General features: G+C 39.7%; 1 long non-coding RNA gene and 1 pseudogene across 7 annotated transcripts in view; both read right to left on the bottom strand.

Annotated features, from left to right (window-relative positions):
- The window catches only part of LOC141577554 (uncharacterized), a 732,371-nt gene that overhangs the window by 599,854 nt on the left and 106,087 nt on the right, over positions 1-26,430 (bottom strand). For all 7 annotated transcript variants that reach the window (XR_012506790.1, XR_012506792.1, XR_012506791.1 and 4 more), the window contains one exon: positions 14,847-14,961. This is a non-coding gene — a long non-coding RNA (uncharacterized LOC141577554). The remainder of the gene's footprint in view (positions 1-14,846; positions 14,962-26,430) is intronic.
- On the bottom strand, positions 16,960-17,464 carry LOC141577389 (eukaryotic translation initiation factor 1 pseudogene; annotated as a pseudogene).

Raw genomic sequence — 26,430 nt, 5'->3', positions numbered from 1 at the left:
CAAGCTTGGAGTAGCTTAAGTAATTAACAAGCTTTCTGAGATGATTCAAGATAATAGGAAAAAAAAACTGTAATGTGAAATATGCTCTGGTGGCAACTCTTAAAAGTCATCTCTGTGACTGTCAAGTGATGGCACCATAATCACAATGCTGGCATCCATAAACCTGATTCAGAGATTTCTGTGAATCCAATATTCTCAACAATTTTATTCATTTTCGAGATCTGCATTAGGAACTAAAAAATAAATTGGGCTTTTATGCATCCTGGCAAGACACAATGTCCTAATGTGAATCTATACTGATTCTTGACTTCATATCAGGGTTGACATTCTCCCATTAGACTTGTAAGGGGAAGGGGGTGACTTATTCCCCCAGACAGGCAGTGGATGGGGAAGGCAAAGCCTAGGCAAATGTAACTCCTGACCATGATGTTTGAATACAAGGCTAGCTCCGGGCCAGGCCATCTGTAAAACCACAGGGCCAATGGCATAATGTGTTGCATAGAATCCAGCTGTGCTGAAGATGGCTGTGTATTTATGACACTAGCTTATACAGATCTGATTATATTCAGGACAACCCTGAAGATTCCTTGTTCACCATAGACAGCAGAAAGCCGTGTATCTATTTTTACTTATTGACAACAGCTTTAAATTTGGTAGGAAAAGTATGACTTAAAGATGAGTTAGGCAGAAATGCAAATATTTTATTCATCCTAGCATTAACAATAGCTCAGGGTACACATTCTATTTCCCTTCCTCTGTCAGAAGCACTTCTATTTTTGAATAAAATAATACAGAGTTTGATTCTCCTTTTGCATTTTGGGTCTAAGCAACCACGAATGAAATATGAATACAGCTCGGACCCTGACTGGTCTTTAGTATGCACCCCCTTCTCTTTCCTCTCTGCCTCCAACCAGGCCATGGTATGAGGGCTATAAGCCCCCAGCACATGGATTCTATGCACTATAACAGAAAACCAGTCCTGGAATATTTTGTATTAAGGTGGGGCAGGGCTTGAGTTGGGAGATAAACTTGCATGAGTATATTTCAGGAGACTTGAATCTATAAAATATTGAGAGGTACGTTATTACCCTAAGGGGTGATACAAGTCACACTGTATCAGGTTCCTCTGTTGAAAGATTATTTTGCATTGTTAATATTCCAATACTTCAAATTTACTCTTCATATATAACACAGTAACACCTCTGTCACAGTGCTGATAATCACACTGGCTCTGTGGTTTTACAAATGGCCTGGTCCAGAACTAGTCTCCCTGTATTCAATCAGCTCTTCCAGGAGGAAAGTTTTCCTGGCCTTCGTCTTCACCCCATACTGCTTGCCTGGTGCTTTCTCTAAATATTTGAGATGGTTGACAGTGACACAGGAGAAATAAACTTTCATTGTGTTAGACGACGGAGACCTCTTTTAAATCCACAGAATAACCTAGACTATTCAGACTTGATTTTAACCAAATCACACACATTTAATTTAAAAATCAAAATTATTATTCAACGATATTTTCCTTCAGCATTTTGAGGCTATAAACCCATTATATTTTGAGATCTGCTATTACTGATGAGAAGTGTGTTGTCAATTTAAAGTGAATCCTTGTAAGTAATCTTTTCTTTCTGATAGCTTTTATAAGAATTTTGTTTTTGAAATCATGCCATTTTACCAAGATTTCTTTGTGTGAAATTTGTTTTCATTTTTTTCTTGCCTGAAACTCAAAGTACTCTTTCAATTTGAGAATTTATGGTTTTCTTCAGCTTTAGAAAACCTAACCATGACTAATTAAAATATCACCCTTTAGACACATATTGGCTCTCATTCTGGCTTCCACATTCTGTAACTAGTATTTTCATGTTTTCCATCATTTTCTCTCCCAGTGGTGCAGTCCAAGTGATTTCTGTCCAGACTTACTCTCCAGTTCATGCATTCTCTTTTCAGCTGTCCAGTTTACCATTCAGTCTTTGCATTCAGAATATTTTTATATTATAGACCCTTTTAAACTTCCTAATTCTTTCACACTTTTCTGGTTCCTATCTTATGACTACTGCTCTTTATTTCTTTGAATAGTTTAATAAACACTGTGAATCTTTTTCAGACTGTTTTGTTATTTCTAGTTCTAAGCATCTAAATTCTTCACTTACTGGATCTGTGACTCTCTCCTACCGTAGTTTAGTCTGTGTGATTCAAACACTTTCACCAGGAGCTCATCTTCATCCTGTCATTCTGTATTCCTTTTCTGGGAAGTCAATTATGGTCTGGACTGAGAAAATGTCTGACATGGCAATTTCTTGCTCAGCACTGCACGTCACAAGTATGTCACTGGCTCTTAATTTCTTGACCCCTCACATGCATCTGATACAATCCCAAAGTTCTCATTTTTCAAGGGCATTTCCCCCATGGACAAGCTAATGGAAGGTAAATGTTCTTGCTACTTCCTAGAGGCTGAGGATGGAGCTTTTCTGGTGTTTATTTCAGGGATGAGGCAGTTCTTGATGATTCTGGCTTTAGGCAAGAAGCTTAGTACTAGTTCCTGAGGCATGTAAGAGTTATAGTTAAAAATTCCTCCTTTTTTGTGTATCTAAAACACAGAGCCAAGCTGTTAAGACTGCAATACATTTTTGATAACCCCATGGAGACAGTAGCAGAAGCCCTTGCTCACAGCTCTGATGTCGCGTGTTTTCTTCATTTTTGTCTCATGGTGATTTCTCTCGTTTTTGAGCTTAGCAGTATTTCCAGATATTCTTTGGTTTATTTTTGGCAGCATTTGCTTGTCTTTGGCTTATTTTCACTAGCACTTGCTTGCGTGTAGAGCTGTTTGTGTCCAATTTGACATACTTATTGTGTAATCTAAAACTGGGTCGTCATGGCATTTTAATTGGGATTGAGCTAGAACTATAAAACAGAGAGAGACTAGATGCCTAACACATCTAAGAGAATGCCACAGGTCTGCACAGACTCAATATTTCTTACACATTTTCAATATTCCAATAAGGCTTTGAGGTTTAATTTATGCAAAAATATGAACATCTGTCATTGTTTAATCCTGGGAATATTTTAAACTATATTTCCTACCTATTTACTGGTGTTATAATTGTCTTGGCAAACTCCACATTATTAGATACAGACATTAACCCATGAGGAAGCCACTATATTAGTCCAACTGGAAGAAAGGGTCTTGAAATAGAGTAGTAACCATGGAAACAAAGAAAAGCTCGGATTTAAGAGATATATTAAAATTACACTTAACAAGAATTGATGGTCAGATATGAGGAGTGGAAAAGAGAGGTGCCGAGGATGGCATGCCTGTTTCTGCCTTGATGGTGGATGCAGGCACCACCGAAGACTGGTGAAGGAGCAGGTGTGGGGTGAGGATGGGAAGATTAGAATATGAGGATGGGAACTTCATAATAAACTTATATCAATAAAACTTTCTATTGAAAAATTTATTGTGCCATTGAAGGAACATATTTTGGAGTAAGGCACAGCTTCCTGGAAACAAATGAGCCACTAGAGAGGATCTGAGTAATAAGAGAGCAGAAAGGAATGGCAAATAAGAAGGCCTGGGATCTAGAAAAGATTCCTGAACGTCCTCTCTCAGAGAACTTGGGATGAGGCAGGAGGTCAGGAGCAGCTCCTTCATGCAGCTGGAGGAAAGACACTGAGATGGCATTCAGAACACTCCATTTCCATATCTGACCCATCACAGCTATTACAGCCTTCAGTGCTGAAAAAACAGAAATTGGCTTTCTGCAGAAACAGATTCATAGACATAGAAAACAAACTTATGGTTACCAAAGGTGAAAGGGGAGAAGAAAGAATAAACTAGGATTTGGGGATTAGCAGATACACATTACTATACATAAAACAGATAAACAACAAGGTCCTACTGTATAGCACAGGGAACCATACTCAGTATCCTGTTATAAACCATAATGGAAAAGAATACAAAAAAGAATATGTGTGTGTGTGTATGTGTGTGTGTGTGTGCATATATATATATATGTTATATGTATATCTATGTGTATGTGTATATATATATATATATATGTTTTATATATATATATAACTTAACCTTTTTGCTGTACATCAGAAACTACCACAATATTGTAGATCAACTATACTTGAATAAAAAATAAACGAATAAAATAAAAATAAAATGTCTTTCTGTATTGAGCAAGAGAAACAAAATGTCCAGCTCCTTGAACTACTCTAAACAGGTCTGGCAGTGGAGAAACATTTCCTTCTTAGCAGCAGTCCAGCATCTTTACGCTGGAGTCATCAGCACAGTCATTAGCATCTTAATTAAGCTGCTGGCACTTTATGTGTGAAGTAGATGCAGTGCATTTGTAAAGGTTTTTGCTGGATGCTCAGGCTGTGATCGAACATTGAAAGACAGCCTGGGGCACTTCTTGTCCACCCCTGCGCATGGCCCCAAAGAGAAGGGAATGGCTTCACTGAGAGACAAATACGTGCGAGGGACTAATCAGCCAGTTAGAGCTATTATCAGAGCAACTGAGCCACCGAAGTGACAGCATGACTGAAGTGTAGACGACATTCTCTTCTGCCTTTGCTGCAAACAGGAATCCATGTGCAGGCACCCTCTATGTCAGTCTTCTTAAGGAAACCATCATGGAATTTCAGCATTGCCAACTTCAGAAATGGCTTCTTTTCAAGCTAGGAGCCTCTGTGAAGTTACACCAAAAATGAACCGACAGAAACACAATCAATTCCATGACGGGAAAAGGAAAAGGACATACAGCTGTATTAATTGCTTTACTGCCCTTCCCACCAAAGCAGATGATGAGATCTGTGGCATCACACACTCACAGTCAACTCTTCTCTAACGGGGAGAGAAGTCAGGGGGAAAGGAAAGAAGAAAAAGCTTCCGATACGGCTTCCTTTATGGGTGCACCGACTTTTGGAAAAGGTAAGAATGTCTTAATTAGCTAATTAATTCTACAAACATACTTTGATGTCCTACCACTAATGAGGCTTTCGTACACCCAGGAGAACAAACATGAGAAGGAGGACATCCCCAGTCAAGCTCAGGTATGTGAGGCCAGCCACTAACAAACATATAGAAAAATCCTTTTGGTGCTTTCAGCCTCTTTTTTCCCCCACACCATTTCTTATTTCCCATTACTCTTCCCTCCTTTCAGTCATCTACCTTCAAAGTCTCTCAGAAAAATCCCTGACAACATCCAATGACCTGTTTAAATGGCCTATTTAAAACAACTAAAAGAGGACGAGAGAATGATCCTTATGGTAATAAAAAGTATAAATTTAAACAAAAAGGCTACATTATACACACTAGTGAAAGTCTTAAACAAACACAAGAATGGTTGATATCAATATGTTTAATACAATTGTTTTTTTATTCCCCACTTGTTTTTTTCTAATCTACTTCACAGGCAGCTGAGAGAGTAAACATAATAAAATGCATTTTAATCATGTCACTTTTCCCATGAAAAACTTTAATAGCTTTTTAATGATCTTAAGATAAAAATCAAATCCTTGAAGTAGGCTTCCAAGATTTGCACAAGCTCCTATGCCATCTAGTGCCCCTCTCTCCTTTTTAGCTCAAAACGCATTAACCCACTGGGCTTCCTTTTAGTTATTAGAGTAGATCTTCCCACAGCAAGAGACTTTATGCTTCCTTTGCCTCCAATGGTTTACGGGGCCCTCCACTCTCCCAACTCTCAAGCCACCTCCCCTACACACACCCACACACCCCTTCTCATCATGTACATACTTCTTTTTTCAGTTCTCCATTTAAATGTCAGTTCCTTGGAGAGAGAAAGTCTTCCTTCTCCTGCTCTGTTCCTCTCTCCCACAGCACTGTGCTTCTAACCACCCAGCCCCATAAGGCTTTTCACATGTGGTTACTGTACTTTTTAAGGTAATTACTATTTAATTTCCTTTCTTCCATCTGTATAGTAACCTCTACAGGGGCAAGGACCATGTTTGTTCTGTTTAATACTGTCCGCCTGGCATACACATGCAGGCAGGTACATTAGTAGGTATTCGGTAAGCATTTATGGAATGAATAAATGAATGACTAGAATATGCAGATCAATAAAAATGAGAACACTTAAAACATAAATTCTGAAATTAGACTCAAATTAGTTCTGAGTTTCTTGACAAACAAAGAAAAGAGGAAATTGATCAATTTTGATCAATTGTATAAGGAGAATCAAATCAATTCTTCAAGGCAACAAAACCTTTCCTATTTCTTAAGAATATAGAAAACTTTCTCAAGGAGGTAATTTTCCTTCACAGTTCTAATCATGAATTATACGTGTATGATCATCAATGGGTGTATCCTAGACTCCAAAGTTCTCCAAGGGACAGGCCTTGTGTGTTTCCCTTACAAAAACACCCCAGGACACAAGGCAGTGTCTGAAATATCAGGAGACTCTGCTACTAACCCATTTATTCTTTCATTCAACAAATATTTACTAAGCAGTTACTATCTGCTCATCACTGCCTAAGATAGTAAAGAAATGCCAGGAGTAAATGATGGAAATAGTATACCTTATCACTTTACAGCAACAGTGGTCACAAGTTTCACTTGGGTACTTTGAGTTCTCGTTTTTGCTGCTGTTGTTGGCATTTGATAAAGTATGAGAGATAGCATTAAAACATGGTAAAACTATGTAATAAGGAGCGTAACGAAAGTTTTCCAAATAGTTCACCTCTGAAAGGTTCAGCTTGTTTCAGGATAGAATTGGGAGTAACTAGAGGAGGCAGGAGAGTGCAGGCCCCTTGGTACCACTTCTCCAGCTGAATTCACAGCAGAACCTGAAGGAAGAAATACTCAGGTCGGAACTTGCTGATGACAGCTGGGAGTGCTCAAGCTCCTCTGTGCTCACTTTTGTTCCCAAGCATTCTGTAGGTTGGGGCTGGCTCACCAGATTTTCTTTTCTTTGCAGCAGGAGTCAGTAGAGAGCCAAACTACTTTTCTTTCTTCTTTCAAGTCAGCCTAGTGTTTTCAGCATCCCAGCTCCATGCAGCGATTTTCATTTGAAGAACTTTGCAGTAAGTTACTGCATAGAAATATATAGAAGGTGGTGGGGGAACCAAAAACAGAATCATGATTCTTGGGCTGTCGTTCCTGATTCCATCTGGAGATGGTAGCTTGATGTTACACTAAACTTAAGCCATTAGACTTTAATTCACTAAAGGAGAATACACTCATCATCAAAAGAAATGAGTCATCCAATCTCTTCTCCTTCAAAGGCATATTCTAAAGCACAAAGTTTAGAAGAGGCAATCGACAATGATTCACTCATCTTTCCAGGAGATCCTTCTTTTTTTTTTTTTTTTTTTTTTTTGGAAGCACAGTTGATTTACAATGTTGTGCTAGTATATATTCTTTTTCAGATTCTTTTCTATCATAGGTTATTACAAGATATTGAATATAGTTCCCTGTGCTATACAGTAGGTCCTTGTTGACTATCTATTTTATATATCATAGTGTGTATATGTTAATCCCAAACTCCTAATTTATTCCTCCCCTCTTCCCCTTTGGTAACCATAGTTTTTCTATGTCTGTGAGTCTCTGGTTTGTAAATAAGTTCATTTGTATCATTATTTTAGATTCCACATATAAGTGACATCATATGGTATTTTTCTTTCTCTTTCTGGCTTATTTCACTTAGAATGATGATCCCCAGATCCATCTATGTTGCTGCAAATGACAGTATTTAATTCTTTTTTATGGCTGAGTAATATTCCATTGTGTAAATATACCACATCTTCTTTATCCAGTCATCTGTCAATGGACATTTAGGTTGCTTCCATGTCTTGGCTATTGTAAATAACAGATTCTTTGCATGTGTACGGACCTCTGCCATTGTGATCCTCTCTCATAATTTCTCTGCACCTCATGAAATCTGGTTATGAACATCAATGACCATCCTGAGGGTTCTGCAGAGAAGATCACTCCACTTGTAGATGAATTTGGGCAACAAGTAAACTCAGTCTTCCTCAAAAAGCAGGACTAGATAGCTGCTTTCTGCTAAAGGGATACATCCTTACCAGAGCCATGGCTTTATTGAAGTCATTTAATAACTGGACATCACTTTCCTTTACTATAAAATAGGGACAACAGTATGTCTTGTCTCTGCCACAGGCTTTTCTAAGGATAAAGTGATGATAGACATGTGAAAATGCTCCCTGACATTTCCAGGGGTGGGAAGGATATGAGGTTAAGCTCTTCATTCTTGATGAGCAAAAACTACTCCGCATATTTTGCAGGCATTTTTCAATCCTCTTCCACTCAGCTTTCCCATAGAATGTATGTGAAGTATTTGAGTTCAAGGTTAAAGGAAGGCTTACATGTTCTACTGTCATCAATGTTTATCACCAGAAATATATTGTACATACACAGCAGATTCCTCTTTTGCCTGATAATATGCATACTTACATCTCTCTAGATGAAAATATTAGAAAGCTTGCTATGTGATTTTAAAATTAGTTCAATTTAATTTTTGCTCCAGTTATTATCACAATCCTAAATCTATTTGGACATTTGAGAAAATAATGCAGAATAAGGTAGGCAAGCTTTATTTATTTATTTTTTGCAAAACAGGAAAGAATATCAAACCAGAAAAACCATAAGAGTTTCAAAAACAAAATACAAAATTTCACATCCTACTTCAGTGAAATAGTCCAAATGAGAGAATCAAATTGCTGTTATTCTCATTTAAATAGCTCAGCAATATCTAAAACAAATGAGTCACAAGCTTGTTTTTGTATCACTTATCTCAGATTTCCCTTTCAGGAACATTTTTGGAAGTAGAAATAATGTCAGTGATAGCTTCATCTCATGTTCTGGAAAAACAGAGCAGAAAATTGCCCACCCCTGGTGCATTAGATGAAGAAATGCCTAAATTATTCAAATAACCCACAGTACCCATGCTTGCACTGACTTCTGAATGATTCTCTTAGATACAAGTTACTTCCCTAGAGTGGGCATTCAGCTCTAATCTTCACTGCCCTTCATTTCTCAGAATTTTCTCCTCCATAGTTCTGTTTATTTATCACAGGATTGTCAAAGCCTTAGTTGATTTCTTGACTACCAGAATGGGGAGGCCTATATCAAATCTGTGTTCATTGGCTTTACTAGCCGGGAAAATGAGTGCCATTCATTCACTCAGTCATTCAAGAACATTTATTCATGTACTAGAATAATGTTAAATACACGAGATACAGAGGTTAAAGGCCACAATTCTTGCATTCAAGGGTGTTACTCAATTGGTCTAGACAATTAAGGAGAAGATTACTATACAGACATACACAAAACAATCACAAGCACATACAAACATCCAAGTACACACACAGAGATGGATATAAACACAAATTTCTATGAAAGTACAGATAAAAGGTCCCTAATTCAGATTGAGAGAAAATCCATCAAACCTTGATGGAGATCATATTTGAATTGAGTCTCAACAAGGAAAGCAGATTTGCTCCCCAATATGTATTTGACAATGTCTGGAGGCATTTTTAGTTGTCACAACTGGGGGCTTGCTACTGACATCTAGTCAGTAGAGGGAAGACACGCCATGCAACACCATGCAATGCACAAGGCAGCCCCCCACAACAAAGAATTATATGGCCTAAAATGTCAATAGTGCCACGTTGAGGAACCTTATTGTAAAGGATAAAAGTGCAATTTAGATTGATTTAACCAAGCAAAAGGTTCACATATTTGAAAAGTCCAGTGGTATATTCATTCATTGAACAAGTAAACACTGAGTGCCTACTAGGTTTGGGTGATGTTGTAGGTAAAGGACATAAAGCATAAGCAAAACAGGGAAAGTCCATGTATTCACTGAACATCTACCTCACTGAAAGGTAATAAAGTATAAACCGAAACAAATAGGTAAATATATAATATGTCAAATAGTAGACATTCTAAGAGGAAAACTTAAGCAGAATAAGGGATAAAAGTCATATTAGAGAACCAGGAGTTACTGGGTATATGTACTGGGTAAAAGGTGATCAGGCAACTGTTTTCTATTTTAAACAGGATTGGTCAGACTTCTCACTTATCTGTTGACATCTGAACAAGGATTTGAAAGAAATAGGGGGAAAACTGTGTGAATATTTTGGGGAAGAACACTTCAGGGAGAAGGTGCAGCGGCCCTGAGAGAGAGGTGACAGAAATAATAAAGGAACCACAATTAGGTTCATTTAACTGGAGTGCAAATGGATGACAGGCAGAATGAGGGGCCATAATATTAGGGTGGAGGGGAACGTTGGTTCACATGGGGCATTACCCTTCTCACTGTGGGTGAGAAGGGAAGGTTTGGAGCAGAGGGTAACAAGATGGGAAGGTTTGGGGCAGAGGATGATGCAACAGGAGATGTGTGTAACAGACTGACTCTGGCCATTCTCCTGATTATACTGTAGAGTGTGAGACCTGGTAAGAAGCTATGACAATGACCAAGGCAAAAGATGATGATGGCTTGGACCAGGATGCTAGGATAGAAGGTGTAAAAAGTGCTTAGAGGATGAACCAACTTTCAGAGTAAAGGAGATAAAATGTATTGATAGAATGGAAGTGAGGTACAGCAGAAAGAGAAAAGTCATTGATGATTCTGAGGATTTTTGCCTCTTGAGCAAATGTAAGTGTTTGGGGGGAAAAGTGACATGTTTAAGAAACAGAATGGACAGTAAGGCTTTGGCCTATTGTGGGAAGGAGAGGATAGAATAAAATCAGAGAGATCAGAGAGAGAGGCCGGGGTAGCTTCTCTAAGAAGGGGCAGGAAGGCAAATATATCTGTATTTTTGTTCTACGTGGAAAGGGAAGGCACTGGAGGGTTTTAAATAAGACTGACATGATTAATACACATTTTTCAGATTCCTCTGGCTCCTCTGTGGAGATTAGATGCAAGGGCCAACAGAATGAGGAACAGCCAGTTGAGAGAGGTGATTGGTTTAGTCCAAGCAAGCCAGGATGATACCTGGACTGGACAGTAACAGTGGAAGACGGAAATAACTAGAAGGAACTGAGCTAGGTTTTACAGGTAGATCCAACAGGCTTTGCTGATGGTTTGCCAAGGAGATTAAAGGAAACAAAGACTTAAGACGGTGAAGGAAATCAGTTTCCTCGATCAACTCATACTCTTGATATCATCTGCTACCATTTAATCAGAAACACCACATTCTAAAACACAGCTACAACTGCCTGAGTCATCTTTATCTCCTGCTACACAAGAAACTCAGCCAACTGGCTTAATGAATGTTAGAAATGGATTTTTTGTTGATAATACTAACAGCTCATAAATAGCAAACAACTCTAGAAATGGTTTCTCATGAGAATATGGAAGTAAAGAAAGCCAGCCAAAACCCTGCCATTGTATATTCTTCCCCTTTATTTTTGATATGTAAATCTTTTCAAAAGCTTCTTGCCAGTTATGCAACCCAGGAATAGCTTTCTCAGAGACCTGGGAGCCACCCTTCTGAAATGCAGTCACTGAGAAGTCTAGAGCCCCCATCTCCCAGTCTGTGTAGGAGGGTATGAACCTAACTTTGGCAGGCAGCTCACTCCAAGTTGCAAAATTACCTCCTGTCATGAAGACACAAAAAAAGTTTATTTTTCCTTTGGATAAAGCCAATTAGCAAACACAGATGACCGATCCTCCTACTCTAGCTCTCTGTTGCCTCAGAGTTGAGCTTAGACATAGTTGTGGTTTCCCACAACTATTGTAAAAGCCTTGAATAATATCTTCCTTGCCTGTTTTGTCCCATGCAATTTTTTCTTTGACCGTAACTACCATGATTTATCAGAAAGAACCTAATAGTTAAGACAGACAGAATGGACAAAGCCAATCCACAGCAATCTGAACAGCCTTGGACAAGTTACCCTCTCTAAGCCTCAGTCTACTCACCCTTTTAATCACAGATATTATCATAAGAATATTGTAAAGGCTAAAATCACTAATGTCTGTAAAACCTAGTGTACCACCCAAAGAAACTGACAATCTAAAAAACTATTAATGCCTCTTCTTCCTAACTCATCTCCTTAGCCGGTCCCTTAACACACTGCAAGGTGAGACAGTGGTCTTATATGCTATATGTCAGAGACAGACACTTCTTTTAAGAGACTGCACATGATCTTCAGGTATTCTTTTTTCTTTTCTTTCCATGTATGAATTTCGGATATAAACTCCCATTACTCAAGGCAGGCCCACCTGCAGGCGCCATTTTGGTCATCTGTAGGTAGACCACCACCTGGAACAGCTGAAAAGCCCTATCACCTAGAAAAGTGGAGACTGAAGAGAAGTAGTGGGAGACCTCAAACTGACAAGCTGACATCTACACACATCCACAGCCCTACGAGAGCCTCTCCCCAGGTTAGAAGCCCCCGTAGGACCCAGTTCTGCTGCAGGCAGCTGAGCTGACGTCTCTCTCCAAAGCAGCATCTGGAGGCGCTCTCCCCTGCAAGCGGCTCCCTCTGACCTCACTCTCTTCTAAGCCATGTATTGTTTAAGGCTAATAACCTACAACCCTATGTTATAAAACATTTTCAGTAAATGCAGTCTTCAGGGGGAAGTATCGTTTCCTAACGTTAGCTCTCTCCCTTTATTAATACTTGTTCTCTCATACTGGGACATGTGAACAGTGAGTGCCCTTTTCATTGGTTTCATTCATCTGGTAAGTATCTAGAGGCCAGCACTTCAATCAATACATGCAAGCTTTCAGAATTAAATTGCCCTCTGTTACGAAGCTAGAGAAAATGTCCTCTTTGTGTTTGTCTCCATTTCCTCTGTTCAATTGTTTTGGAACAAATACAGATTCTCACCTAATTGAATATCACCTGTGAATGTTTGTAATCGTCCTCAGGCAGCATTATGAAAAGGAGTAGGGGCAGAGAGCATTTCCTATTTCTAAAACTAGTATTGTGTTCCTGAAAGATTTTTCTTTTTAATTATTTTGGTAAATTGAATCATATGCAGTGCGGAAGAGGCACAGGCTGTTTAAATAATACCTGTAATGACTGACTGGATTAAGAAAATAATTTATCTCCTCCAAACTCCGATCCCTGTTTACCTGGGAAAAGAGGGACACTCTCAGTGGAGGGTAGACTATGAAACTACTCATGGTCTCTCACTCAGCCAAGTTTGGTAAATTGACCCAAAATAAATAGACTGCCAAATACTTCTCCAGCAAGTATAGGCTAATTGGGGATCAGCAGACAGCTGAAATTTGGAGTCTGCAGCCATGATGGCAAGCGACATCCAAGTCCCCCATCACAAGGGAAGGAAACATTTTTACAGAGAGGGAACGGAGGCTGGGAGGGCTCTAGTAAACAAAGAGCCCCCGACTTTTCATTGGCTGAGTCCTTGTCAGGAAAGAAGAAGAGTTTTTCTTCTTCCTGTTGGGCTCTGCTAACCTCATAGGGTGTGAGAGCTACCCCTCTGGTTCCCCAACTCTTTAATTGGGGTTTCTGTTTATTAATTTTTCACAGGCGTTTGATTTTCCCCACCCACAGCGAATCAGAAACAGAATGCTGCTCTTACTGGTTGGAGTATATTTTCTTGTTTGGGCGGGGGAAAATGAGGAATGTTTGTTAATGAAGCACAGCTTTGAGCACTGTCATCGGGCAGCCAGTTGCCCTAGTTCACTTGGACTGTCCCAGTGTTAGCACTGGGCATCATGCACTCCAGAAACTCCTTACTCCCTGGCAAACCTGAATTGGCCACTGTCAGGGAGGAAGAAATTTTCCTCTCCCCTTCTAGGTTCTTCTGGCTGGTCGTGAATTAAACTGGCAGGAGATGGATTAATAGGAGAAAAACAAACAAGTTCAATAGCACGTGAGAGACCCAGGAACGCTGAGTAACTTGTCAAAATGGCTGAGACCCTCACCTTAAATACATCTTCAGCTAAAGACAAAAGAGGATGTTGTGGGTAGTGGTCTGGAACTACAAAGGGGAGGAAGGCAATGCACACAGAGATGGAAAAGTAAATGTTTTTTAAACAAATGTTTGCTGGGCCCTGCAGAGACAGTGGGGCACACAACACTCTGCTCTCCAGGCCCGGCCAAGTCCCCCCCACCAGACCTAGCCAGGATACTTTGGATATGTGTCTGGTGATAGCTCTATTTCCAGAACAGACCTCTTACCTAAACTCTTTTGGGCAGTAAGGGGAAGGTAACAAGAAAAACTTCCTGACTCTTCTGTTTCTTAAAAATAATCAGCGTACATTAATCCTCATGCCAAAAAGATGCGTTTTGGAGTGGACATTCTTGCTCTTTTCTATCACCCTAGCATTGTACCTTCCTTCATCTTTTCTAACATTTTTATCTTTATGGAGAACTTTATGGTGGATTTTAATCATTTAAATAGTTATCCAGTAGTTTACTCAGTCATTTTACTATATTGTAAGCAACTTTTTAAGGTTAACTATACGTAGACTCATTAACTTTGGACACACAGCTTAGTAATTTTACCAGTGTCCAAGTAGGCAACAGTGAACATAGCAGTTATTTTAAAAGAGAGAACTTAATATAAAGAGTTGTTAACCAGTGAGCAGTTGAATACACAAGGAGACAATGGCCAAACCATATATGACAATGAAACTGATGCCACAACTTCTACAGCAATCAACCAAGTACAGTCAGGGGTTGTTCAGTGACAACCAGCTTCCATACTTTTGGCCCTGCTTCCAACTCAGGACCAACCAGAGAAAGGCAAATTGCCCTCAAAATCAACCACATAAGATCCCTACTTCTAGCTGGCCCACTTCCAGCTTCTTTGTACAGACAACCTCCAATCACAGTACACCCTAAGCCCTCCTTTTGTTTTTCACTGTAATGCTTTCCTACTCACCTTTCTGTCTTCAAGACGCTGTAAGATGCAAGTGACAGTGGATGATTGAGTAAATAGCCTCTATTTGTTCTCATCTGGGAAATTTTTCTTTATTTTCACACCAAGAGCAGGTTACCTGAAAAGGCACAAAGGGAGTAGTTTTGTAACCACAAAAAGTGTAACTACAGGGAGCAACTACAAGTCCTAGGGCCAGGGGAACAAAAGGAAGAGGTTAAAGTTACTGAAACACAGAAGCTTGGAGAGAGGGCCTTTCACCTAGACCCATGATGAGAGTATGCCATCATACTCTCATACATCAACCCTCCACACCACAGGCTGACACACAGGCGCACACACATACTCACTTCACAAAATATTTACTTTTTAATGGAATTGATGTTCCTTACTGAGGGCCTACTCTGTATTAGGCCAGGTAATAATATCTAAAGCAGGTATTAGCTGTTCAAAGTCTGGTACAAGGACCTCTAGGAGCCTCAAGATAGTTTCAAGGATTCTACAAAGTCAAAACTACTTTCATAATAATGCTAAGTTACATGTTCTTCTTTATTGTACTGGCATTTGTACTGATGGTGTAAGATTAATCAGGGATAGCCAACATATATAAAAATAGATTTAAAAAATTTTTTTCTGTATAGCACAGGGAACTATATTCAATATCTTGTAATAACCTTTAATGAAAAAGAATATGAAAAGGAATACATGTATGTATATGAATGACTGGGACATTGTGCTGTACACCAGAAACTGACACATTGTAACTGACTGTGCTTCAATTTAAAAAAAAAAAAAAGGTTACTCAAGGAAAAATGGATGGAACCTTAGCATGAATCAAGGCACCGGCACCAAAATAAAAATGTACACTAATAACATTACTCTTCACAGCCATGCACTTGTAAGAAAAAAGTTACAAATAAAAGCCAGCCTCACTTAAGATTGTTTTTAATGAAGCAGTACACATGATTAGGTTTCTTAAATTTTACCTCTTCAGTGCCCATCTTTTTAATATACTGTATGATTAAATGGGAAGTACACATAAAGCCCATCTGCCATCTATTGAATTCCGGATTACGGCTGTCTCAAGGAAAAGCACTCGTGTGGTTATTTGAGGAGCAAGTTGTATGTGCCACCTCTTTCACGGGACATTTTTACCTGAGTGAATAGCCAGAACACAAACAATGGTTTTCAGGCGTGGGTATGTGGCAGATACTCTCTTCAAAATGAACAAAGTGAACCTGTCACTTTAAGAAAAACAACTAACAGTATTTGTGGCCACTGATGAAAACTGAACTTTCAAGTGAAAATTAGAATACTGAAGACTTGTGTTTGCCATCATGAGCTTGACAGCTTTCCAACACTTAAAGACTTCCTATCCAATAGGTGGTGTGTACAACAAATGCGATTTTGTTTGTTTGCTGTTGGATATCCTATGACAGAATGTGTCAGTATTTGGAAGACCTGCACAACTCAGTAAGCCAAAATTTTCCAGCCAACTCACACACGATGCTTAAAGTCCTAACCAGGTGAATGATGCGTTCCAAGTGCAAGGCAGACAATGACCCTGAGTATCACACAGTACAGAATGCTCACTGATGTGGTTTAAGATTCCGGACTGCAACTGGTCTTCTCATAAACTACCACTTGTTGAGCTTGGGTGGAATATCAAAAGAACATACCCATAATAACCTTTAGAAAAGGCTTTAAGAGCATTCTTCTCTTTTCCAACTACGTATCTGTGTGTGGCTACCTTCCCTTCATGTACTTCACCCACATGTCAACAGATCACACACAGAGGTATGCAAGAGAATCCAGCTGTCTTTGAGACATCAAAGACATCAGTGAAATATACAATGTTACTCTCTAAAGTTTTTTTAATAGACTTATTTTAATTAAAATATATCATTTGTGTTAACATGTAATGGGTTTATTATTGCTTATTTTCTTGGCTCTTTTCAGTTTATTGCATGAAGGAGTTACACCAGTCCAAGTTAAAAGCAGACCCCAAATGGTTACATGATACAAGCTGTGAAGTTTTTAAGCTTGTAACAAGGGACAGAAGGGAAATTCCACTCATTGCAAGGAAATCCTCACTTAAGCTTCATTGAGCCAAACGCACTTAAAATCCATGAACCTTCAGCTGGTCGAACTTAGCCAGTCCAGTCTCTAGCAGGAACTGACCTATGTTCCTGCACTGGTCACCCTGTAGCTGAATCACTTCTCCGTATTCTGGGTGCTCGATTACAGTACCATTGCAGGCAAGTTTCTTCTTAAATGCCCTCACTAGTTTCTTTTTATCGTAATCATCAGAGATCCCTTGGACAACAGTAAGGGTTTTCCTGCCATTTCTCCGTTGAATTTTTATATGGATATAAACCTCAGCGCCAGCAGGAAGACAGCATCACCCTTACTTGCATCAGAAAAGGGGTCGAAAGAGTGGAGTTTCTGGACAGCGGACATATGATACGATTCCCAGTAATTTTTAAGGGTTAAAGGAGTTTGGGGCCAAAAATGCTTGAGAACTGCTGCTTTAGATCCATCATCTCATTTTATCTTCAATCATTCTTTGAGATATAGGCTATAATTGTATTTTCAAATGAGCTGCCTGAGATTCAGAGAGAATAAGTAACTTGCTAAACATCACTCCGTCGGTTAGTAGGCGCCAGAGTTAACATAATTAGCCACTGGGTGTGTATACAGTGGAGTAAAATAGTACAAAACAGCCAGATAAGGCAAATCTGTGGTTCATATAAGACATTTTTGTAACTAGCTCCACAGAAATGTCTGCATGCTCTTAAATCCTCTTGGGGAATCTTGTTACCATTCAGAGGGTCATCCAACATCACGTGAGAGCTGTAGTGCATTTGCCTGGGATGTGCCCTGCATTGGTTGTTTATTTGGAGCTTCTAAATGCTATAACAGATGGCTGAACAGATCTGTCACCAAGTGACCTACATCCTTGGGATGATAAATATAATATTTGGCCTTCTCCAGTAAATGCCTAGGAAGAGGAGGAAGGACAGTAGGGGTTTACCTAGTGCATTACATCTCATTTAATCTTCACCACAGTCCCTGAGAGGGAGGTTTCCTCATGTTTAAAATAGTACCAATGATGGGGCTGAAGGAGGTACTGTGACTTGCTCCTGGGGAGAAGATGCACAGGTGGAAAGCAGGCCCCTCCTCTCAGAAGCCCGGGTCCTACGTGGAGGCCAGATATTGAGACTGACAGGCAAAAGCTCAGTTATCAGAATGGGAACAATCCAGGTCTCATTACCCACGTGGCCACCTCCGTTTTAAGTCACAGAGGCTTGGTGTAAGTGATATCCCACAGGCTGCAGCCAGATGTTTTGGTTATGGGAAGTGCAGAGCAGTGGAGCCCAAGATCCAGGCCAGACCTGACAGTGACAGTCATTATCCGAAGGTATTACCTTTAAAGATTATTAGCATTCTACTGTGCTCATTCCTGACTCTCACTTGAGATGAATTTTTAATGAATTAAACTTGCATAATAAATAGATTATTTTTCTGACAGCTAGCTAACTAAAGATTGTAAGGAGGGCTACCATTGTACTATCTTTGAGTGTGTGCAGTCTAAAGGATTTTAATATCATTGAAGAGCCATGCGATGATGGTGTTTTTCCCAATTACATGTTTACACCGTTTAACATATGTGCATTAAAGGTAATTTGTGCTTCTTTTCAGAGGTATGTGGTGAACACAGGGATGCAAGTTGTTCCATGAAGGAAAGCAGTGATGACAGAACTGAGATGACTCACTTCATCTTCAACTTTTCTGTCCTACTCTTTTGCAATGTTTCTGCCATGGAAGCCTCTACAACTCCCCTGTTTTGTGCTGTGTCTCTTACCCTCTAAGATCTAATGCAAGAGTTGTCTTTTTCATGGTAATAATCACGAGTCCTTCTTTCTTCCTCAGAACCAAGGCAGCAGAGTTTGTTTTCATGTTGTCCCTCACCCTTGCTGGTGTAATGGGCATTTGTGTCCACTGTGATCTCCTCTGTTGCGGGGAGCCTCCTCCCCGCTGGTTTCTTGTTCTCATATTGAGGGACTTATGTTAGTGAACTATCCTTGAAATAGTTACAACATAATTGATGAATTTGGGATAAAAATTAAGTTGAGCCAGCCAGGCTTCGGGAAGCACAGGGTGTGGTCTGCTCTTCTGTTTTGCAGAAGCCGACTGCTTCGCTAGTCAAGAGTTCCCTGTGCCTTTTTTAAGTTGTCTGCGATTAGATGAACCTATCAATTCTGGGATGCAGCATTAAAAAGAACATGACTGTCATACAACTAACTCAAATTTTCCAAAAGCCCTATTAGTAATGAGTTGGTGTTTTGATATTTTCTGTCTGATTCCTTTGTCTCTAACTGAGTGGACAAAGGAAATGTTAGATATCCTTCTAATGACCTAGTTCAAGGACCAGGAGAAACAGACAGAGAGTGCAACTCGGAGAGTAAAATAATACCTGGAGAGTGAGGCATATGCTGTGGCCTGAGAGATTATTTCTAGACACCTGGTTTCACAGCCCACACTGTGCCATGGGACTTGGAGGGGTGTTTGATTGTTTGTTTTGGGGGGTTTTGGTTTACTCTGTTTTGCTCGGTTTTTTGTTTGTTTCCTGCTGATACATTCTGAACTGCTGGCTTTAAAATTTAGCCTTTAGCACGTGATCATCATGCAGCGCTGGAACCCTGTCAGGTCATCAAGCTCATGATGGCTCCAACCACAGGCAGGTGGGTCTTCCACATGGGCCGTGCTGCAGGCACCAGGCTGTAGCAACAAGCCCAGAGCTTGGCCACGGGGGCCTCACATGGAGGCCACTGCAGTCTGACCTTGAATTCCACATGCGTGGCTTGGCTTCCTGTTGAGTACCGTGTTGTAGTAGGGTGAGCCTCCCTAAAGCACTGACGGATAGGCAAAAGTATTTTATTTTACCATTTCGCAGACAGATGTGTTGGGCACCAGCATTCTACAGGGCACTAGTAAGGGTCCAGCTAGAATGTTAGTACAAGGTCTGGGTAGACAGTAAGGGAGTGGCCCACAGTCCTAAATCCGTATCTCATTCAGGAATCAGAAGAAGACTACAGGGAAAATAATCTTAATTCATGAAATTTGCCTGGACGCCTAAGAACCACCCAAACATTTGGGTAGAAACTGGCTTTAGATTGTGGATCCAAATTAAGCTTCACCTGAAGAAGAGAAGATTTTGTTCACTACCAAGTGAAGAGACATGGGATCCTTATGATAAAGAAAATACAGCAACTTCTTGGATTGCTCCAGTCTTCCTATTAGAACAGGAACAAATGAAGAATGAAAATCAAATAAAGAAAAGCATACTGGTTAAGCCACAGCAAGAGAGAGAATTACTGAAGGGGGTGGTTATGGTTGAGATGTTATGGAAGACAAACTAAATAGAGAAGGAAAAAATCAGAACCAAAATGTCAGAGTAGAGGCATACAGACTGCAAAAGATTCAACCTGCTCCTAAAGAAAGTATTAGAGAAAGGGGGACACATTTTAGTTTAGTGACTCACAAACATTGATGTACTTAGAATTACTGGAGGACCGCACCCCAGACCAAATAAATCAGAATCGCTGTGGGTGAGTGGGATCTTGCATCAGTGTTTTTAAAGCTCCTGGATGGTGCCAATAGGCAGACAAGACTCAGGAATAATGTTTAAACAGGGAACTGTTAATTGTCTGGGTTTTTTTTTGATGTACAGTCAGTAAGTATAGTCAGTTTACAATGTATCAATTTCTGGTGTACAGCATAATACTTCAGTCGTACATTTACATACATATGTTCATTTTCATATATTTTCATTATAGGTTACTACAAGATACTGAATATAGTTCCCTGTGTGTGTTTAATTGTTTTGACGTTACTAAATAAGAAAGAGCACCTGGCGCTGAACAAAATTGAGCAAAGGAAGAGAGGAAAGATGTCAGAGAGCAGACTGAAGTGATCCCTGCAGAGGGAACGAGGAACCAGGAAACTCCTGAGCAGCACCCCTGAAAGCCACAGGAGAACCCGTAAGATCAGCCGCATAAAACACTCAGAGTCTTCCCACGTGAACTGCAATTAAAGACTATTACTGAGGGTGGAATGACAGAATTGGGACCACGACCCGAAAGTTCATGGAAGGAGGATTCTAAATATGAGGCATATTAAGTGGAAGACGTGAAGCACAATGACGGGAGCATCAAGTCCCGGGTTAGACGCTGAACTGATGGAAGAGCTCTACCGGGGGGTCGGCAGAAACCGAAGGACGACAGGCAAAAAAAAGATACTAAGCAATAAAAATTTTTGGCAGACCCAAAACTTATTGATTTCATGTATCTTATTTGGGAGACAATACAACACCTGAAAGATTAAATTAAAAATATACTTCTTGATAACATATGCCTCTATGGGAAGAGAAAGCATTTATCTGGTGGGTAGAGTTGGACGTGCATAGCTCCATTCTTGAGGTTCAGTCCTGCAGGAGGCACAGGCTGAGAGCTACCCGTCTACACTGCAGGCTCGCAGGGGCCCCATCCTCGCAGGAAATGCAGGAGGCTGTGCTGGAGGGCACCTCTGTCTAATTCTGAGATTTGTTACTAGGAATCCCACTGGTGCTTCACCTCAAAGCCACCTTCTTCAACAACTCCATCATACCAATGCTGGTATTTTCATCTTATCTCCGCAGTTTTTTTTAATCTCTCTTCATTGGTTCAGAACTTGATTTGAGAAATGGCTTAGAAAGTATCGACCTTCTGAAAACCTCAATATTCTCTAGTCTTTACTAGATTGTAATTTCTTCTCCTGGCAACAGGGCCTCGCACGTTGCCTTACACAATATAGTGCTTCCATTAACATCTGTGAAATGAGGAGTAATGTTGGTTTTTCCCCACCTTTTCACCCTGATGTGAGGATAAGAGTCTTCGTACATCAGTAACCAACACTCGCCCCTTCATATCTGACTAAGGGATGAGTCTCTGAGGGGAGAGGGGAGGGGCCTCCCCCGTCAAGCTGGAGCTGGTTTCTCCCTACACTCGACTGGCAGTTTGTGGTGGCTTCTGTTCACCATCTCTCTTCATTTCTTTGTTTTATTGAAGTACAGTTACAGTGTGTCCATCTCTGGTGTACAGTATTATGTCCTTAGTCATGCATATATGTACATATATTCATTTTCATATTCTCTTTAGATGCCAAGGTCAGGGTGAGTCCAAGGAAAGGAGCATGAATAGCCTTCGGGCCTTGGAACTCATACTGACAGCCACCCAGCTCACCAGCAATGAAACCAGGGGCAGGAATAATAGCTAAATGTAGAAAGTTTACACAAAAATATCTCCTCTGGACAATTTCTCCTCAGTTAGACAGTGAATTTTATTATAGATTTGATTCCCAAAATGAGACATCCCCTCACATCCTCTCTTTAGAACTGGTTTACATATCAGCATTTTTATACCCAAGCTCTACCCCATCCGCCCAGCTCCCACAATAATTAGGACCCCAGATTCTCTTTCTAGAATTTAAATGACAAAGTTGTTATAACAGAGGTCACAGCAGCATGGAACAAAGAACCCGAAGATAGTATCTCAGGGCCACCCTTAAGCGCATTTTAAAAAGGTTGGGTATCGAGAGAGAAACGTGAGAGACGACAAGGGATGTTTATGTGTAGATTCCTTAAAACCCAATGTGTAATTAAATTCTGTCTGTTCAAGATCGTTCTCTACATCATTTTTCCAGGCATTGGTCAAGAACATTAAAGGGCATTCAGTACATCAATTCTGGCTACTTCAAGCCTAATTCCAGAGGAGCTACTGTCAGGGAGGAAGAAATTTCCCTCTCCCTTTCTAGGTTCTTCCAGCAGGTCTAAGAGTTAAATTGGTAGGAGACAGGTCAACAGAATTAAATCAAACAAAAGTTTAATAACATGTATACATGGGAGAAACCCAGAAGAACTGAGTCACTCACCAAAATGGCCAAAACCCTCACTTTAAATTTCATCTTCAGCTAAAGACAAAAGAGGATGTTGGAGGTGGTGGTTTGGGACTTCAAAGCGGAGGAAGGCAATGCACATGGAGATGGAAAAGCAGAAGTTTGGTAAACAAACATTTGCTGGGCCATGCAGAGACAGTGGGACAGAGTGAGGAATTTCAACAGACTTTTCTAGGTTCCTCCCTGTCCACACATCTAGTTCACACTATAGTTACCTATGGTGATTGCTCCCTTCCTGGAACACGTCCTCTGTTTGCATTCTTTCAGGCAATTAGGGGGAAGGTCAAAGGTTCTTCCTGACTTTAAGGGCTTTAAAAATAGCTTAAATTAATCCTCATGCCAAAGGGACAAACTTTGGGGTGGCAAATTTTGCTCCTCTACAGTGTCAATCCCCCTTCCATTCTACTCTGCTTAGAACATCTTCACTACGCAACACCCAACCAGGAAGAAATGAAGACTTTCTCCTATGAAATGTATGTATGCCCAAATCATCTCTTTGTGTTATTGTATACTCTATTATTCTCCATTCTAAGACCCAAGCACTTTTTTTTTTCTTTTTTATATTCATTGGATCAACCTGAATCTGAAAAGATGTTTAAAAAAACTGCCTCATTCTATTTCTCATACATGCAAGTGATCTTCCCTTTGACTTTCTATAACTGCAGCTTAACTCGTGTTTCAGTCACAGAAGCCTTGTTACTCTGCCTAAGCCTAGGCTCCAAGCCATCAGCCTGGAACTGCTGCATCCTTTGGTATTCAGCACACAGATCACTACACTTAATGACAAGTTTTATTCCAGAATTTTAATGGGGCCTATTCTAACTTTCAATCACTTTGAAAAAAGATTTTTTTAAAGAAATCTACACATATTTGGCACAATCATAAATATTTCAAAAAGAAAACCTCATGCTGGAGACCCATGAAATACTTATCAGGTAAAGAAACCTGGAAAGAACAGTTGCAGGATTAAATTTGCATCATTTCACATCCAATTGGGGCAATTAAAACGTTAAACTCTAGTTAACATCAAAAGCAAAGGATGTGTTAAACTTGTCTCTTAAATTATTGACTAATATGATTTAATTACAATTCTCTATTTTCTCTTAGTATAGAAACATCCTTCCTGGGTGTCACACACTGTTCTTCTTTGGTCAATGAATTTTGAAGTTTTTCCTCTACTGATACTGAATAACAATAGATCCTTCAAATGGCTTCATTCTACTATGATCAGAATCCACACAGCTCTAATCAGCTCTTCCTTAGCTTTTACCTGTTGTCATTACCACCTTGTACCGAAAACCAGAGGCCAAGAGAAAGCTCTGTTCTCTATGAGAACTAAAAGAACTTTACAGGAGCACCCTGCCTCTCAGATGTTACCACTTACATTTTTCTCTCACTCATACTTCTATTTATGTTGGAAAAGACTTGTCAACAAGGCTAAGAAAGGTGAGGGGGTGACAGGGTACAGACAAACATTACATTTAAAGGTAATCTCTTCTAAGATCAGATTGGTGGTTACCAGAGATGGGGGCGAGGGGAACTGGATGAAGGTGGTCCAAAGGTTCAAACTCCCAGCTATAATATAAATACTAGTGATACCAGGGGTACCACATGATAAATATAATTATAATTAACACTACAGTTTATTACATATGAAAGCTCTTAAGAGATTAAATCCTAAGGGTTCTCATCATAGGGGAAATATTTTTTCTATTTCTTTAATTTTGTGTCTATATGAGATGATGAATGTTCACTAAGCTTAATGTGATCATCGTTTCATGATGGTCGTAAGTAAAATCAGTGTGCTGTATATCTTAAACTTCATAGCGCCGCATGTCAATTGTATTTCAAAGAAACTAGAGAAAAAAATTAGAAGATAATCTCTTCTTACCACATACTCAGGCTGCATGAATTCACCAGAAGAACTTTTATCTATTTGGCAACCTCACTGGTCTTCAAAAATGTGCTTCTTGCTTAGATTCACTCCCATATTTAGGGAAGCACAGAGACTATCAGATTTGATAAACCCCATGTTCATCTGAAAATTGTTCATTTTTTCATATTTTTTTATTTTTCCCTATAGTTTTAATTGTGGAAAAATTTTAAACACATCAAAAAGTAAGGGAAGTATCATTAAAAAAATACCCCTCTTCTGGGAACATAACCACTGTTATTTTTGCTTCTGTTTTTAATATAAATAAATAAAACACTGCAGACACAGGGTTCCAATGGAAAATGGCCCAAGTTCAGTTTCTCTCCATCTTTCCCCCAAGCACCTGCTATCACTGTTTAAACCGCTTGTGTGTATTCTCTCCTTCCATGTTGTTGTATTTTAACTCCTTATTATCTATCCATAAGCATATTGTCTTAAATTATGGATTTATCAAATTGGCATGAAAGGCATCATGCCATATGCAATGGTTTGCAACTTCTTTTCACTCACACTGATGCTTTTTCCAAAAAAGAATTCTGTCCATATTACCACATATTGATCTTACTCGTTTTTAACCACACCATTTAAGTATGCCATTGTATAAATACAACACAATCTGTTCTTTCATGCAAATGACAGTTGTCGAGTTTGTTTACTTATGTCTCATCGTGATTACGATATAGGAGAACTCACCGTTAGGAGCATCTGTATTTTAGTCCCACCTTGCTTTTAAACTCCCAAATATGTTGTTGCTGTTATTGGTATTTTTGTTGTTACCTTCAAACTTAAAGTCTATTCATTTATCTTTTATTTTGATAATCCCTGCTTGCTTCTGAATCAGCTCTTTTGTCCCTTTCCTGTTCACCCATTTCTTTCCCCCTCTAACCTTAAAAGAACCTAATTATAGGAATGAGATCACTAAGCAACTGAAATTAACCCCCACCATAAGCTCCCCTGGATGCACACCATGCCTTGCCTACACTGTTGATTCTTTCCCTAGATACAAAGAAGAATGAAGAACTATCAGGTAAAGAATGGTTCACTCTCTACCCACTAGAGCCCCATTAGCAGTCCTGCAGGCAGATCACGGGGCAACATAACATCTGCAAAGTGAGTCAGCCAGTCTGTGCATGACGGAGAATGGTGCAGAAGCCAACCTCTGCCTCTGAGAGTCACTGAGATTCTTCCCCCCATTTTTTCCTTTAAAAACTGTAGGGCTGAGCAGAATCTTTGGAGACAGTTTCTGGACATGAGTCCACTACTTCCCCAGATTGTCAGCTTTTCTGACTAAAGCTTTTTTTCTATATACTGACACTTGCTTCTTGAATCATTGGCTTTTGACCAGGGAGCAGCTGAACCCGAGTTCAGTAACAGTTCTTTTAAGTAAACTTTTTCTTTTTTCATAATGTCCTGCTCTTACATTATAGTTTCTATCTTTCATCTCTGAACATTCCTTTAAAATACTTATTTTAGAATATTACCTAGATTGCTCATTATTGGAAATTCTTGGGCTGTTTATACATCCATTTGTTAACTGTATTGGCTTTCGTAGAATGACTTGTTTCCTCAAAACAATTCTTGACAATTTTTGACATCTTTAGTGGGAGTTTTTTACTCATAAGAGAAAACCTCATAAGGAGTTCCACATTTACCTCCCCGGGT

This window comes from Camelus bactrianus, chromosome 4 (genome assembly GCF_048773025.1).
Source record: "Camelus bactrianus isolate YW-2024 breed Bactrian camel chromosome 4, ASM4877302v1, whole genome shotgun sequence".
NCBI lineage: Eukaryota > Metazoa > Chordata > Mammalia > Artiodactyla > Camelidae > Camelus > Camelus bactrianus.
The sequence above is the reverse complement of the archived record's forward strand: the minus strand, read 5'-3'. Positions and strand labels throughout refer to the sequence as shown.